The sequence below is a fragment of the Gracilinanus agilis genome, chromosome 4 (genome assembly GCF_016433145.1).
Source record: "Gracilinanus agilis isolate LMUSP501 chromosome 4, AgileGrace, whole genome shotgun sequence".
NCBI lineage: Eukaryota > Metazoa > Chordata > Mammalia > Didelphimorphia > Didelphidae > Gracilinanus > Gracilinanus agilis.
In genome coordinates, this window is record NC_058133.1 from 209,733,625 (window position 1) to 209,745,712 (window position 12,088).

General features: G+C 39.5%; 1 pseudogene; it reads left to right on the forward strand.

Moving 5' to 3' along the window:
* The first annotated feature begins 2,828 nt into the window (after window positions 1–2,828).
* LOC123246212 lies at window positions 2,829–3,532 on the forward strand (annotated as a pseudogene).
* Window positions 3,533–12,088: the final 8,556 nt, after the last annotated feature.

Genomic DNA, 12,088 nt, shown 5'->3' on the forward strand with positions numbered 1-12,088 from the left:
TAAGGCCCTAAGTCTTCATCCTGGGGAGCGACCCCTGTGGAAATGCAGCCTGGAAACTGCTCCTGCTGGTGCTACAGGATCTATTGCAGACCCAGAAAAAATTTTCTTCCCGCCAAAGTCCTTGGCATTGTTATATGATTCAACAGCAGAAATTGGTATAATTTTATCAGTGAAAAAGCACAAAAGAAGAGGCATTACTATCTGCTTTGCCACTTCCAAGGGACCTTTCCATCTGACTTATAGCTGAAGCCTTTGGCATGTATTGTTTCCCCTATTAGAATTTGAGCTACTTGAGAGCAGGGACTATCTTTCTTTTCTATTTGTATCTCGAGCACTTAGCACAGTGCTTTGCATGTAGTAAGCATTTGATTGCTGTCTTGTAGCTTTCTGTTGGGTCCAGGACCATACTGGCCTTAAGGCAGATTGGTGCTGCAAAGAGAAAGCTGGATTTGAAGTCAGAGGACTCAGATTTGATTATTAGGTTCTAATATTTATGACTTTTGGCAAGTGACTTGAGCTCTCTGAGCCAGTTTCTTCATCTTTAAAATGAGGGTGTTGGAGAGATGACCAGGGAGGTCCCTTCCAATCCTAAATCAATCATTCTACACCCTGAGCTTGGGCCTGGATCCATCTATTTTTAAAATTTATTCCAAACATGAAAATTGTCTTTAAAGAAGTAAATTTCACAGCCTTTTTAAGAGACAGTTCTAAAAATTACCTTTATAATAACCCCTATTTATATAGCAATGGAGGTTTGCATCATGCTTTCCTCACAATAGCCCCCAAAGGTAGTTCAAGTATTAGTCTGCCCATTTTATAGAAAAGAAAACTGAATCCCTGAGAGGTTAAGTGGCTTGCAAATAAGTAATAAATGTCTGGGGGTAGGTTTGGAATCCAGGTCACCTGACCAAAGCCCACTTCTACCTAACTTTATCTTATTTTTAAAACCCTTCCTTTCTGTCTTAGAATGGATATTAAGATTTGATTTCAAGGCAGAAGAGTGGAAAGAGTTAAATGACTTGCCCAGGGCCACAAAACTAGAAAGTATCTGGGTCAAATTTGAAACCAGGACCTCTCTTCTTCAGGTCTGGCTCTCTATCCACCGAGCTACTTAACTGCCTCTCTCTCCCTAACTTTAAAAGCCCATTTTATCTTGCTCAAATCTCAGATAAATCAGATTCCTTCTGCATATGTTTGAAATCAGTAGTTAACAGAGCTCCTTCCCACCCCCATTTTGCATTCCCTAGAAATATAAAACTAGACTGCAGAGATCTGGAGACTAGACACAAACAGAAACCCAGGTGTCTTGACCTAAAAACTAGATGAACATTCAGGGCTGATTTAGAGGAACCAATCACATGAATAGAAGTAATGAAACACACACCTACTAGACACTCCTCCTCTACTAGGGATGAAAAAACTGTCTCTTATAACCCCAAATTGTCTTTCCTGCCTCTGGTTCATCCAGCATCTCATTCTCCCACCTCATCTCCTCTCTTCTACCCTTTTCTACTACCCCTTGCTTTTCTTACCAAGAAATGACAGAGTATTGAGGGTTCGTGTGACTAATCTGATATTGCTGGGTCCCTGAACTTAGAGCTAATTTCTGGATGAATTAGCCTCTAATTGGATAGAGGAGACAACACATAAGAAAGGTTTCAGCAGCAGGTCAGATGAAAAGGTCCCATGCTCCTTAGGGGGCAACAGCAAAGCGGATGGTAATGCCTCTTCTTTAATAACATTTCGACTGATAAAATCATATTAGTTTCTGAAGACATTGCTGTTCATGGCTCTGATTCCCATGATTACTGCTGGGCCAGGTACTTAGTAGCTGATTCTGAGAAAAAGGAATCATTTTCACAGAATTCTAGGCTATGTGAAATTTCCCAAGAGATCATCTAGTTCTACTCCCTGCTTCTATGCCATTCAGTTTCATTATAGTCAAGTCAACAAACATTTATTAATTCAACTCAGCAGTCAATGTTAATTAAATGCCTACTCTGTGCCATGCACTGAGCTAGACTCTGAAGATACAAAGACCACAAAGAAAAAAAGTCATTGTCTTTGAGGAGCTTCTATTATAGAGTGGAGGTAGAGAGGAAGGCCAATACAACATGTACACAAATAAGTAAATACAAAGTAAATTCAAGAAGGAAAGAGTGAGAAGAACTATTCTGGGAGGGACCACTTGTACAAAGTTTGAGAAGAGATGTTATATATGAAATATAGCAAACAGACCAGTTTGACTGGGAGACAATATGAGAAAATGCGATATGAAAAAAATTTGGAAAGGTGAGTGGACTACTACCTCCTTGCTATTTAGCTGGAGAAGAAAGACCATGATAATTTTGCTTTCCCCAATCTCAGGGAAAAGTGGTTTGTCCTGGCACCAGAGAGAGGGTACCCATAGGAGGCAAAAAGGTGAAGAAGGGAATTCTCCATTGTTTGGAATCTGGAGAGATTGTAATTGGAGATGGGGATTTATCTTTGCTCTTGAGAAGAGAAAACTGGGCCAGGAACCCCTGAAGCTACAGTTGAATACACAGAAGGAGCCTGACAGTTTCATTGGGAATTCCTTCCAATAGGCTTAAATATCATACAAACCTGCCCCTTGTAAGCTAGTGAGAACAAGGAAGAATAGGGAAAATTATGTCACAGAGAAAATATCTGGGCAGAAAGTGAATGAAGCTGCTTATGACATTACTCTGGAGGTGACTGCAGAAGGACAAGCTTTGGTTGCTGGCAGAGTTAGTCAGACACCATTATACCTGAGTTTTAAGAGTGGAACTGAAGTGAAAACAATTTTCTGTCAAAAGTTAGTGGCCTTCATGAATAAGAATATAGATATTCTGTTTGCAGAGTATTTTGAGTATGTTAAAGAAACTGTGTGAGCATTTGAAGCCTTAAAAGAATCTGGAAACAGTGGCTACTACAATGTGCATTGGCCCAGAAAGAGATGTGCATGGTGTGTGTCTTTCAGAGAATGTGCAGTTCAGTTGGTTAAAGCTTTCATCATTGATGTGAACTGCCATTTTGACCCCACAATGAGCTTAAAAATTGTGAAACTCATGAAAGAGGGTTTGGAGGCTATCAGATTAAAAGTCCTTTTGATGACACACAGACTATGGCAAAAAAGAGTTTATTGATCTCCCAGAATTGTTTGGTCTGGAACCCAGAGTTGCAACCAGATGAGATATCCAAAAATATGTTAGGGAAATCTACAACTTGGACATCAGGTACATTGGAGGCTACTGTGGATTTGAACCATATCATACTGGAATGATTGCTATGGAAGTTGACTTCCCAAGGGGGCTTCTTGTCTGATGCTTCTGAAAAATATGGCAGCTGGAGAAGTGGTTTAAGCATGCATACCAAGCCATGGATTAGAACAAGGGCAAGGAAAGAGTCTTAGGAGTCTCTACATCTGGCCTCTGGAAGGCCATAATGCCCTTTCATGTCCAAACCTGATGCCTGGAGAGTTACCAAAAGAACTGCCCAGCTAATGCAACAAAAGGAGGTTGTGACTAATTAGCAACTGAAGGAACTCTGAAAAAACATAAATTCACATCTTCAATAGCCTAATGTAATATGTGGACTTATATTTCTTGGATGCATTAACACACAATCTGTAAGCTTGCTCTCAAATGAAATAAAAATTGAACTTTAAAGAGGAGGAGGAGGAGGAGGCGAAGGAAGAGAAGAAGGAGGAGGAAGAGGAAAGAAGGAAAGGAAGAAAGGAAGAAAAGGAGAAAAGAAGAAGAAAGAAAGAAGAATTTTAAATGTCATATTCAGAATTAAGTAATAGGGCACTATGCTTGCCTGGTATGGAGTTTGGAGGTGGGAAGACAGGGGGATTCACATATAGTTCTTGCCATATTAAATTGTTTCTTAATCTTTATCTAACCCTATCTCTATTTCCTAACTCTCATATTTCATTAGATTGTCAGTAACTTGATGACAGAGACTGTATTTTTTTGTAAAGATATTTTATTTTACCAATTATACATAATAACAATTTTCCACATAAGTTTTCTGAAATTATATGATCCAAATTCTTTCCCTCTGTTCCTTCTCCCTCCCCCTTCCTGGAGCTTGTAAGCAATTTGTTCTGGGTCCTACATGTATTACCATGCATAATATATTTCCATATTGTTCATTTTTGTAAGAGAATACTCATATAAAAGCCAAACCCATAAATAACACAAATAAATGAAAGTGAAAAATCTCATGTTTTGATCTGCATTCCTATTCCAAGAGCTCTTTCTCTGGAGGTGGATAGCATTATTTGCCATAAGTCCCTCAAAATTATCCTGGATCATTGTATTTCTGAGAGTAGTTAAGTCTTTTACAGTTGATCATTCTATAATATTGCTGTTACTGTGTACAATGTCCTCCTGGTTCTGCTTATTTCACTCTGCATCTGTTCATGTAGCTCTTTCCATCTCTTTCTGAAATTATCCTGTTCATCATTCCTTATAGCACAGTAGTATTCCATCACCATCATATACTGCAATTTGTTTAGCTGCTTCCCAATTGATGGACATCCCTTCAATTTCCAATTCTTTGCCACCACAAAAAGAGCTGTTAGAAATATTTTTGTACAAGTCGGCCTTTTCCCCCCTTTTATGATCTCTTTGGTATACAGACCCAGTAGTGGTATTACAGGATCAAAGGGTATATGGTTTTACAGCTTTTCGGGCATGGTTCCAAATGTTCCTCTAGAATGGCTGAATCAATTCACAATTCTACCAATAATGCACTAGTGTCCCAATTTTGCCACATCCCTTCCAACATTTATCATTTTCCTTTACTGTCATGTTGACTAATCTGATAAGTGTTTTAACATGCATTTTTTAAACCTTTACTTTCCATCTTGGAGTCAATACTATGTATTGGCTCCAAGGCAGAAGAGTGGTAAGGGCTAGGCAATGGGGGTTAAGTGACTTGCCCAGGGTCACACAGCTAGGAAGTGTCTGAGGCCAGATTTGAACCTAGGACCTCTCATCTCTAGGCNTTTACTGTCATGTTGACTAATCTGATAAGTGTTTTAACATGCATTTTTTAAACCTTTACTTTCCATCTTGGAGTCAATACTATGTATTGGCTCCAAGGCAGAAGAGTGGTAAGGGCAAGGCAATGGGGGTTAAGTGACTTGCCCAGGGTCACACAGCTAGGAAGTGTCTGAGGCCAGATTTGAACCTAGGACCTCTCATCTCTAGGCCTGGCTCTCAATTCACTGAGCCACCCAGCTGCCCACTACATGCATTTTTCTAATCAAGAGTTATTTAGAACATTTTTTTCATATGATTTTTGATAGTTTTGATTTCTTCATCTGAAAACTGCTTATTCATATCCTTTGACTATTTGTCAATTGGGGAAAGAACTTGTATTATTATAAATTTGATTTAATTCTTTATATATTTGAGAAATGAGATCTTTATCAGGGAAATTTGTTTTAAAAGTTTTTTTTTTCAGTTTGTCGTTTCCTTTCTAATCTTGCTTGGTTGCATTGGTTTTGTTTGTACAAAACCTCTTAAATTTAACATAATCAAAATTATTCATCTATACATTGTAATGATCTTTATCTCTTGTTTGGTCATAAATTCTTCAGGGACTGTTTTTAGATTTTTTTTTTTTTTTGGTATCTGCAAGCACTTAGTTCAAGGCCTGGCTCATAGCAAGTACTTAGTAAAAGTTTATTGACTGATTGATGGACTGATTAAATGTCCCCTAGGGTTCTCATATCCTGTTAGATGGGGTTTTCAATCCAGGCTCAACTGGACATCAGGACATCTTTCTAAATTGTAGCTATTCCTGATTATTCTAAAGCCTCATCTTCCTTGGCTCTGCCTTCTCTGCCCTTAGCCCAAGCTGTTATGTAATGCAATAAATGTCAACAAAACTAGATTTCTGGAGTGCCTTTTCCTGTGGGAAATTCTATTCATACTTTACTTGGGGAATCAACTAGTCTTTATTTGAATGACATCTCTAAGATTTGTAGAGAAGCCTGAGATTGTAGAATTGTTGACGTGAGTATTACCCAGGTCTATACTACTAAAGTACATGGAAATTGTGAATGTGATTCCTTATTTGAAAAATGGGCTGGTGCAGGATAAGTAGGTGGCACAATGGATAGAGTGTCAGGCCTGGTGTTAGGAAGAATTATCTTCTTATGTTCAAAATTGACCTTGGACACTTATTAGCTGTGTGACCCTGGGCACATCACTTCATCCTATTTGTCTCATTTTCCTCATCTATAAAAACAAGCTAGAGGAGGAAATGGCAAAGCACTCCAGTATCTTTTCTTAGAAAACCCCAAAAGGGAACATTACTGAACACTACTAAACAACAACAATGATTGAAGACTGGTGGGTGAACCTGTTAGAGACCGAGTGCCCAAATAGCAACCCTCATACTGCATGTGAGTCCCTTGCCTTGCCCCAGACAGGGGAGGAAGGAAGTGCTCCCATTGGCCTGTTGGGCAGAAGGGCAGGTGATGAGAGAAATGTTCTCAGGCATGCGTGGAGAGGGAGAAGGGAGCAACTCCCTCTGGCATGCTACAACAGGTGTGCCATAGGTTTGCCAACACACATATAGGGCAAAGTGATAAACTTTTTAATAATGAATAGAATCCATGAATCTAATCCATGAGGGATGAGGATGATAAATACTTTACAAGTATTATCTTTGATTTTCCCAACAAACCAGAGAGGAAGGTGCTTTTAATACTCCCATTTTATAGAGAAGGAAACCAAGGCATAGAAAAGTCAAGTGACTTTCCCAGGATCCCATGGCTAGCAAGTATCTGAGAGAATATGGCTTCTCTAAGTATAAAATCATATATGACTATTCTACCAATGTTCTTCAAGGAACTAAACAAGTGAACAAAGAAAAACCAGTGCATGCAATTGAAATACTATGCTTCCTGTTGATTTGACTCCTAGAGTGCCAGGTTAGGATGGCACACTGAGGGCAATATGTGTGAATGCCACCAGGTGGCGCTTCAAGCTCAGGTTGCTCTAGCTCACTTGTGAACAGCTCCTAGATTCCAGTCTTGAGCTCCAGTTTGCTATTAGCTGAATTTGCTTAGACCAACGATTCCAGTGATTGCTTTTTTTAAATTCCATTTTTTTATTTTTAAATATTTCCCCATGGTTACATTATTCATGTTCTCTCCCTCTCCTTTCCCGCCCCCTCACCCCCATCCTGGAGCTGACAAGCATTTCCACTGAGTTATATATGTGTTATTACTTGATATACATTTCCATATTATTCATTTTTGTAATAGATTAATCTTTTAAAACCAAAACCCCAAGTCCTATACCCATACAAATAAGTGATAAATCATATACTTTTTCTTCTGTGTTTCTGTTCCCACAGTTCTTTCTCTGGATGTGAATAGCATTCTTTCTCAAAAGTCCCTCAGGATTGTCCTGGATCATTGCATTGCGGCTAGTAGCAAATTTGATTATATTTGATCATTCCACAATGTTTCAGTTTTTCTGTACAACGTTCTCTTGGTTCTGCTCATTTCACTATGCATCAGTTCATGGAGGTCTTTCCAGTCAATATAGAAATCAAGCAGTTTATCATTCCTTATTGCCCGATAGTATTCTACAGTGATTGCTTTTCTAACATTACTGTCCAGTATTTTAAATCTAAGGGTATGATTTAATACCACTATAATTCATAGCTAGCTTAACTCATACCCCTGTTCACTGATTATTTTCACCTCTTTCCCAGATTTGCATGATATGACAGGATTGCTCTTTTGCCTGTAGATTGAATGGACTCTTTACAACTGGAAAAATCAAATTAACAATATTGGCTTTGAACCTCCCGATCGATGCTCCTTGTGAGGTACAAACTCTCAATTCCCTCTACCCATTCTTCTGTTTATTCTTTCCCAAATATGCTCATGAACCATATGGTAGGGGATCACACTGAGCATTTTGGTCTTAAAATAAAATATTTGGGGGGCAGCTAGATGGCCCAATGAATTGAGAGCCAGACCTAGAGAAAGGAGGTCTTAGTCTGAGATACTTCCTACCTGTGTGACCCTGGGCAAATCTCTCAACCCCATTGCCTAGCTCTTTTGCCATGGAACCAAACACAGTATTGATTCTAAGATGGGGAAGGTAAGGATTTAAAAAATTAGTCTTAAAATAAAAATATTTCATCCTTGATCTCTTATTTTCTCTCATTCTCATATCCAATCTCTTGCCTTAGCCTATAGGTTTTACCTTCAAAACATCTCTCTTATTCTGACACTGCTACCACCCCTCATGCAGGTCCTTAATATCTCAACCCTTGGATTATTGAGATAGCTTGATGGTTAGTTTCTGTTGCTCAAATCCAAGTCTCTCCCCATTCCAGTCCAGTTTCTACTAAGCTATCAAATTTACCTTCATAAAGCACAGATATAGCCATGTCACCCTCGCTAATTAATAAGTGCCAATGTCTCCCTATCACTTTCTATTCTGGTTGTGTTCAACTTTTTGTGACCCATTTGGAGTTTTCTTGGCAAAGGTTCTGGAGTGGTTTGTCATTCCCTTTTTCAGTGAATTTTACAGATGAAGAAATTGAGGCAAACAGAATTAAGTGATTTTCTGAGAGTCACACAGTTAGGAAGTGTTTGAAGCTGTATTTGAACTCAGGGATATAAGCCTTCCTGACTTCAGGACTGGTACTTTACCCACTTTGCTCTTCTAGTTGCCTTCTATAACTATAGTGGCTCTGTTCAAATATCCTAAGATGACCTGAGGTAAGGCAGCTAGGTGGCTGAGTGAATAGAACACCAGGCCTGGAGTGTGGAAGTCCTGGGTTCAAATCTAGCTTTGGATGATTTTTAGTTATGTGACCCACAAATTACTTCACCACCATTGCGTAGCACAGTGATGGGCAAACTTTTGAGCTTGGTGTGTCAAAATTCGCCAAAAAACCGAGCATAACTCAGGTAGTGTGTCACTTCGAGAAAAAATCATAATTTTGCTATATTTATAGTTTAAATAACAAAAATGTATAACTGTAATATGTAACTGTATTTAATAAACCAAAATAGGTAAATTAATATAGGTAGAATTGTCATCTATAGTGCACAGAGTGTCTACACTACACTACAGCAAATGTTTCATCCTTGGCATGCGGCCCCATACTTTTCTATATGTGGCTATATGCGCCATGTGTCATCAAAAATGGCTACGCATGTCTGACACACATGTCATAGGTTTGCCATCACCAGCCTAGCCTTTATCACTCTTCTGCCTTGGAATTGTTTCTTAGTATCTTTTCTAAGACAAAAGGTAAGGGTTTAAAAAAATATGACCATAGGCACCTACCTGCTCATAGCACAAAGTCAGGGGACTATCTGGACAAAATATTTTATACATCATCAAATAAAATCATACCATTAAATATTTTTTCTTAATTGCTTTTTTTTTTTGGTCACAAAGGAAATTCAAAGGTGAAGGATTGAAATGACTGATATAGTGACAAAAGGCTTCCATTCTTTTTTTTTAAAACCCTTACTTTCTTTCCTAGTAACAATTCTAAGACAGAACGGTAAGGGCTGGGCAAGTGGAATTAAGTGACTTGTCCAGAGTCACACAAATAGGAAGTGTCTGAGAACAGATTTGAACCGAGATCTTCATGTCTCCAGGCTTGGACCTCTATCCACTGTAATACTAGCTGCCCCATCTGTTTATTTTTTTTTTATCCTTACCTTCTATCTTATTAGATACTGAGTATTGATTCCAAGGCAGAAGAGCAATAAGGGCTAGGCAATGAGGGTTAAGTGACTTGCCCAGGGTCACATAGCTAGGAAGTGTCTGGGGTTGGATTTGAACCTGGGAGCTCCATATCTAGAACTGGCTCTCTATCCACTGAGCTGCCTAGCTGCCCAGCCTTCTATTCTTTTAAAAAAATGACTAGAGGCAATGGTTTTCTTGTGAAATACCTGATGCATTTCATCTTTACATTTCCAATTTTTATCTGGGACCTATGATGCCAAGAAAATGTGAAGGGGCACAAAAACCTGGCCAATAAGGCTTTGATATACCACAGCCATAAAAAAGAGATGGGTCAATTTGGAATTGAAGAGGATTTTTAGTTACAGGCATTTTTTAAAAACTCTTGCCTTCCATCTTAGAATTAATACTGTATATTGGTTTTAAGACAGGAGAGAGATAAGGGCTAGGCAATGGGGGTTAAGTGACTTGTCCAGGGTCACACAGCCAGGAAGTGTCTCAGATCAGATTTGAATCAGGACCTCCCGTCCCATAGTCTCTAGGCCTAACTCTCCATCCTCTGAGACACCCAACTGTACCCACCTACAGGTATTTTAAAGGTGCCAACTAGGTGATGCAATGGCTAGAGCTCTGGGCCTGGAGTCAAGAAGACTCATCTTCCTAAGTCACATCAACCTGTTTGCCTCAGTTTCCTCATCTGCTAAAATGAGCTGGAGAAGGAAATGGCAAAGTGCGTGAGTATCTTTGCCAAGAAAACCCCAAATGGGGTCACAAGTCACATGACTGAATGACAAACATAAAAATCCTTAAAAGCAGAAAGAAAGGGTAGAGATAACCAGACACTTATTTGGTTATAGTCTTAATGATGGTATAGTCTAAATCTTGGGTTTCTGGCCAGTATTGTTTAGTTTCAAAGCCACAGTCTAAACACTGAAACCTCCCAATTACCTTGAGGGAGAGATAGGGCCAAGCTAGGCAAGATGGGCAATGACCTAGGATAAAACACGTGTGTGTGTGTGTGTGTGTGTGTGTGTGTGTGTGTGTGTGTGTGTGTGTGTGTGTGNGTGTGTGTGTGTGTGTGTGTGTGTGTGTGTGTGTGTGTGTGTGTGTGTAGTGGGGAGGGGATAATGTGGAATACTTTGGGGGATTACTTTTCCTAATTGTATATATTTCTAATACCAGGAAATTCTGTTCTTTGTGGCAAGAAGTCCCTGGCACATAGTAGGCGATTAAAATTTTTTTATTCAAAAAATGAAATGTCTTTGTATCCCTAGTGCTTAGTAAAATGCCTAGCATACAGTAGGTGCTTAATAAATTGTTTACTGACTGACCAAATGACTTACCATCAGATAAAGCTCTGTCTGAAGTATTGTCTTAGGCCTCTTTCAGGCAATTCTAAACATATTCAGGAAGAGCTGGGATGTGTGGATTTCCACGTATGACCTGGGAAACATTCCCAGTTTCACAATGGAGCTGACCATTCTAAGACCTGATGAAATGAAATATTAAGTCATGGAATAAATTATATTTTTTAGTCTATAAAAATATTGATTGATTAATTGAATTGCATTATTGGTGCATCTAATTGAATGAGAATTCAGCTGGACGCTGAGTGAATAAAAGAAAAAAGGAACAATTTAAAGAGTGCCTGCAATTCCATCTGACATCCTACTCCATGAGTGTATGCCCCTGACTGAGTGTGAGAAGGGAAGTGTAAATTTTCTCTCTCAGCCCTCCCCTTTATTTGAGCCCTCTCCATTAGACTACCTCATCTCAGCAGCGCCCCTCACTCCACATTCCTTGTGGGCCAGAGGGAGGGGAGGGGAAGGTGAGGGAGAACTGGGGAAAAAAGCAGTAGCTGGAGCTCAGGCTGAGGAAGAGGCTGGATGGCATCCAGATGCTGATCCCTCCCCAATCCGGCTTCCTCAACCCAGTCTAACCAGCTAGGAGCGGCCAGATCTTACAGTCAATTCTTATCCCAAAGCCAGGGGCCTGACTTGCCAACTTCTCTTTTCTACATTGTTCCGGTATGCCAGAGGCTGTTCACCTTGGAGACTTGTGGAGAGAGAATGCTATGGATTATATTCCATTTTTGCTGTAGGGTTTGACTTTAGAATCTACTGCTTCAGTACTCATACAAAAAGGGAATTACTTTTTTTTTAAACCCTTCCCTCTTAGAATCAATACTGGGAATTGGTTCCAAGGCAGAAGAATGGTAAGGGCTAGGTAATGAGATTTAAGTGACTTAACCAGGATCACACAGCTGGGAAGTATCTGAGGTCACATTTGAACCCAGGACCTCCTATCTCTAGACCTGGCTATCAATTCACTGAACCACATAG